Source organism: Ctenopharyngodon idella, chromosome 22 (genome assembly GCF_019924925.1).
Source record: "Ctenopharyngodon idella isolate HZGC_01 chromosome 22, HZGC01, whole genome shotgun sequence".
Taxonomy (NCBI): domain Eukaryota; kingdom Metazoa; phylum Chordata; class Actinopteri; order Cypriniformes; family Xenocyprididae; genus Ctenopharyngodon; species Ctenopharyngodon idella.
Window position 1 is genome coordinate 5,227,019 of NC_067241.1, and position 6,510 is coordinate 5,233,528.

Genomic DNA, 6,510 nt, shown 5'->3' on the forward strand with positions numbered 1-6,510 from the left:
ACGAATTTCTTCATCCACTTAGGTTGAGTGAAGCGCTTTTATTTCAGCAACATTTCTTCCCACAACATAGACAGTAACATTTTTAGACTCTGGTGCATCACAGGCATTCATCTAAACAGCATGATAGAATTGCTCTTTCAGAACTTTGTCATTGACATTAAAGGATTAGTTTACTTTATTATGAAAATTACCCCAAGCTTTACTCATCCTCAAGCCATCCTAGGTGTATTTGACTTTCTTCTTTCTGATGAACACAATCGGAGTTATATTAATAAATATCCTGACGCATCCAAGCTTTATAGTGAACAAGACCAACGAGTATGAAGCTCAAGAAAGTGCGTCCATCCATCATAAACATACTCCATATGGCTCCAGGGGGTTAATAAAGGCCTTCTGAAGCGAAGCGATGCATTTGTGTAAGAAAAATATCCATATTTAATTTATAAAGTAAAATATCTAGCTTCCTCCAGACCGCCTTCAGTATTCAATGATGCACTTTCTTGAGCTTCATACTAGTTGGTCCCGTTCACTGCCATTATAAAGCTTGGATGTGTCAGGATATTTATTTATATAACTCTGATTGTGTTTGTCAGAAAGAAGAAAGTCAAATACACCTAGGATGGCTTGAGGGTGAGTAAAGCTTGGAGTAATTTTCATTTTAAAGGGAACTAATCCTTTAACTCTTTGACAACAGATGTCTTATGACAGAACATCCTAACCTGCTAAAACTGTTAATCCTATGGCTTTTTTCACACACATAGCATCATTATAGAACTTTGCTGGCATTTTAATAGGAGGTCATTCACACATGACCTCTAAACAGAAGAAAATGCCATTAAATATATGGAAAAGGATGTTTGTGTGAAAGAGCCTATCTAGTGTGGTGCTTCTGTCTCCCAGCCTTCCTCAAACTTTTAACTTACCACGAACTGTGACCTTATAAAGCCATAAGAGAACAGAAAGTGATGTAACAAATATAATGAAACTACTGAGGTTGAACTATTACTGCTATACTATACCTTTTTTGTTTAAATGCCCATCGTTTAAAAGTTTAGGGTTGGTAAGGTATTTTTTAAAAACAATAATACTTTGAAATTGTATTACAATTTAAAATAACTGTTTTCTATTTTAAGATATTTAAAAATTTAATTTATTCTTGTGATCAAAGCTGCTGCATTTTCAGCATCATTACCCCAATCTTCAGTGTCACATAATCCTTCAGAAATCCTTTTTTTTTGCTGCTTAAGAAACATATTATCAATGTTGTACTTAAGATTTTTATGGAAACTGCTACATTTTTTTAAGGATTCTTTGATGAATAGAAAGTTTAAATAAGCAGCATTTATTTGAAGTAAAAAAAAAATTGTAACAATGTAAATTAGTATCCTATCTATAGAATATATTTTGTTTAAAGTGAAGCACAAACAGCTGTTTTTTTTTTTTTTGCTCTTGGCTACAGAGACCAGTCTGCTCAACCTCTTATTTCCCATCACTTTTTGGTATTTTATCAGCGTATCTGTGCACTCAAGGATGAAACTCTCTTGTCAGGTTTTGAAATTCAGTACAACTCAATCCAAAACCTCTCAAACCAAAGCCTAAAAATGTATGAAACAAGCTGAGACAGCAGGGTGAGCCTTATCAGAACATATCTGAACAGCTCTTAAGATGAGCCAACAATGCTTGACTGTGATTAATCTGGCTCTGCCATGGCAAAATAACAAGACATTACACCCCAGGAGACTTTGAGAACCACATGTCCCTCAGAGTTTAAAGAACAGCTTTGGCTCATCCTCTGGAGGACCCTTCAATTAGCTGCCCCATCACAAGGCAGCTAAGCAGCTGTGTCATTAAAATGGAGCCTCAGTGGGCAGAGAATGAAGTCAACTGATCATTAACCAGAATAAAGTAACAGCACTGGGACTTCACATGGACTTTGAAGAGGCTTCTGACTTTGGAACAATTGCAGCTTAAGGTGGCCGAAATTTCTTTTTATTCACTTTCAAACTGTTTTAAATTCGACTGCTGTGCCTTTATGAATCAGTATGCATTTCAGACCAAGTATGCTTTTCAAGAAATTGCTAAATGGATCTGTTTTTTAAAATGTTTTGATTACAGTATCTTAATGATATGGTATCTCAATTATAGTATGTTGATTATATGGTAGCGGTAACGCTACACCATCTTTCCTGTCAGCGCAGCTCAAGTAAAGACATTCAATTACAACTCAACTCCTATAGCAATCTCTTCATAGTTTCCCATGTAATTCACTTTCATGATGAGGTTTCTCTCGCTCACCCACAAAACTTCACACTCCATTTGAACTCTGACTCTGCTTTCGGTCTTTATTATATTGCCGCTTACCCTCAAATCACCCTCTGCCCGCAGTTCTCTAGAACATAACGGGGAAAGAAGAAAGGAACAGCCTGGCTCAAAGTCAAAGGTGCACGTTATCAAGTCTCCACATGTACTGAAGGTAAAAATCACACTGATGCTCTTTACTGTGGCGAGCTGCTGAAATGCCAATTATCTGTTATATTTAACAGGTTTTCTATTATTTCTGTATGGACAAATCTTTTTGTGACACCATACAATGGCATTCAAGAGAATTATGTGTTTTTAACAGGTATCAAGAGTCTTTTTTTATTTGCTGACATGAATATTTCCACCACAGTGTCATTTCCACTGCATCTCAAATTATGTCATTTGTTTGGCGGATTTCAAAGACTAAAAAAAATGGCAGACTCTTCAAAGGTTTGCTAATGCTAATTTCGTAGCTAGTATAGAGAATGAGGAGTTACGTCACAATGTTTTCACTCCGCGTTGCATTTCGGGAAGGTGCCGCCATATTAGCAGGATACGCTATCCGTTGCTATGGTAACTTCGACAACGAGCCAGAGATAAAGAGCAACAGAGAGAGAGCAGATTAATTTAATAAATACATTTTGCGATACAGTGCAGTTTTTTGGAAAGAAATGGAGAAGGAGAAAGTGAAAGGAAAGGGTCTCTATTGGGGGAGACTAAATAACACCGCCAAGCAGCGTCATTTAGAGAAAATGCCTGACATTAACAGCATCGACCCGTACGACCTGCCAGCTACAGAACTGACGAAAGACCCAGAAGCACCACCTGTCACTTATATATATATATATATATATATATATATATATATATGTATGACTATGTATATGTATATATAATATTATATACTATAGCAAGGTTTTAGAGCATTATTTTAAATTCCCCCGCGACGGGACATTCTAAAGCGCTTAATGTGAAAAAGCTTAGCGTGCCTTAATTTACTAAGACAGTATTATTAACGAACCAAACTTAGTAAAAACCATAATAATAAAGCATAGCCTACTACGAACAGAAAACCAGATGAGCCCAGAATGAACGCAACATATTTAATTACACGTGTTTTCCTCCCATAAAGAAAAAGACAGTGCCATTAAAAGACCAAACTTAGTAAACACTATACTAATAAAGCATAATATACAGAAAAATTGGTTTGTGGCGAATTTGATCTTTTAATATCACTTATAGGCTACATTAAGCGACGTTAAACGTTTTCTTTATAACACGTTGCATTCACATTATGGGCTCAACTGCTTTTCTGTACACAGTATTACATAGTATACTTTATTAGTAGGCCCTATTATGTTTACTGAGTTTGGTCTATTAATATCACTGTCTTTCTTAGTACATTAAGCCATATTAAGCGTTTTCTTAAAACGGTTTTCTATGGGAGGAAAAGGCTTAATGTGTTATTAAACGCGTTGAGATCATTCAGGACTAATCTGATTTTTTTTGTTGGCCTACATAGTATACTTTATTAGTATGATGTTTAATGAGTTTGGTCTGTTAATATCACTGTCTTAGTACATTAAGCCACGTTAAGCGTTTTAGAATGTCCCTTGGCGACGCTTGGCGGTGTTATTTAGTCTCTCCCGATAGAGCCCCTTTCCTTTCGCTTCCTCATTATCCATTTCTTTCCAAGAAACTGCTGCATATCGCAAAAATGCAAACAAATATCACGCTATTTCTCTCGGTCTCACTGTCAAAGTAACCATGGCAACGGATAGCGTGTCCTGCTAATATGGCGACGCCTTCCCGAAATGCAACGCGAGTGAAAACGCTGTGACGCAACCTTCTCATTCTCTATATTATGTATCCCAAATACACAATATTTTTAAAATAATTTGACAAAAGTAGAGCTTGACTGGAAATTATGCACAATTAAAAAAAATTATTTACCTTTTGTATTATTTTTACACATCAGGTTTTTCATCTTAAAGTCCCCCTGTGGTGTAAATCAAGTTTTTAATGCTGTTTATTTGTCTGTGGTGTATTTAATATGCTATAAGACAAACCATGTGCAAATTCATAAGTCAACACCATTGCCAAGTATTTTCTCTTTAAAACTGCAGTGATCTAAAGACAGTTTCAAAAACACGGTTTGAAATAGCTGGTGTTTCTGACGTCACAAACTACCTTGTAACCAATCACGTCAACGTGCTGGCGGGCTTTAGCATATCATTACTATGCTGTGAAGCAAGAGAGTCTCAAGAGAAGCCAGGTTATCCCGGTATATTTTTCTGTTGATATGAAAAATCGTGTAGATTTAGCAATATAGCAGGTGTATGATGTATATTACGATGTTATGATAAACTTTCTCCACTGACGTTCTGAGTTGTTCAAAGCGTTTCTAAGATACTGATTTTTAGAAGACAGCTGTCTGACTGAGATGGTGAATGGGAAAATAGTTGGTGTAACATTAGAAACACATTATTAGCTGTTAACGTAGTCAAGCAAAAGGCTAATCATATTAAATACCGTTATGTGTCCGACGTTGTAAAAAGCTATACTATTGTGCAGCGTTTACCAGCGTTTAGTAAGTTGACCGAGTGGTAGAGGTCTGCATTCCCGCGACTCTCCCGCAGGAACCGTGTGACCCGATAAGATTTCTTGCTGCGCGGGATTAAATTTTGGATGAAAGGCGGATTGCGGTCGGTAACTATAGTGTACTTTAGGCGGGAGCGGGTGGTCTGACAATAACCCGGTCACTCCCGAGATGCTTTGGCATCAGCGCATCTGTGCTTGAACTTGAAGTGAACAAAACTTTCTGCAGTGGTGGCGTTCACACAGTCCCCAGTTCCCTGTCCTGAGAAACCTGGCAAGATATGTTCTTTGCATTAGTGGTCTGCGCGAGTGCACCTTCAGAGATCATTCAACCTTTGTGATCGGATTTTGGAGGAGAGACGTTCTGAAACGGTCGTCAGTCAGCGTCACTCTGTTCTTGCATGGATGTTAAAAAAGATTTCAGTTTGCAGTATAGCTAGTAAGCCAGCAGTTTTCGTTTATATGTATTTTTGGCTTAGCCTATAGTTTTGAGGGACATGTTGTAGGATATTTAATTTAGCATATTTTTTCTCTGTGATATTTAGCCTATTATTCTTTGTGACATTTTTTTTCTCTGACATTTTTTAGGGTGTTGACAGCATCATAAGACAAATAACAAATAAAAATCTTGTATATGCTATGCAACATTTTATATTTGTTATCCCCAGTCACTCTCTTTCTTTAGGGGAAGTTTAAATGCGAGATGCTGGAAATGATCAAAATTTACCGGGACCCGTCAGGTCGGGAAGAAAATCACTGTATGCAGATAGCGGGTGAACACAGAGTGAATTTTAGGCAGGAGCGTGCGGAATAGAACCTTGCGGTAGCGGGCGAGAGCGGGACAGTCCCGCGCAGACCTCTCTGAGTGGATCTCTGAGCTGGTGTCAGTGAGTGGAGGCGGAGCTATTGCATATTCATAGTTCCACGTATACTAAATAAAAAAAGGGTGTAGAGTTACATTCAAGCTATTTTAAGGCATTAAGATTTTTTTTTTTCACAGGAAAAGCGTTTAAACGTCATTTTGGTGATCAAAGATGAGTTTTAAGGGATAAAATTATTGACTACAGGGGGACTTTAAAAGGATAGTTCACCCAAAAATGAAAATTTTGTCATCACAAGTTGTTCCAAACCTGTATGAGTTTCTTTCTTCTGTTGAAGAATGTTGGTAACCAGACAGTTGATGGTAGCCATTGACATCCATAGTATTTTTTTTTTTTTGTTTCCCTAATATGGAAGTCAATGGCTATGTCAACTGTTTGATTACCAACATCCTTTAAAATATCTTCTTTTGTGTTCAACAGAAGAAAGAAACTTATTTGGAACAACTTGAGGGTGAGTAAGTGATGACAAAATTTTCATTTTTGGGTAAACTCTCCCTTTAAGCATGCTTTTCAGTGAGATTGTTGTCCCCTTAGTAAACAAGTACACTAACTTATAGACAAAAGTGTTGTGGTGGAAATGCAATTGTGGGACAATAATTTAAATGTATTCATTCATGTTATAACTACTGAAATAGTTTATACATTTTTTACTCTGCCCAAGGGACACAAGAGTGCCCAGAGTTGAAGAAACACCCATAAATATTTGTGTATCATGATTTGTACAAAGGTT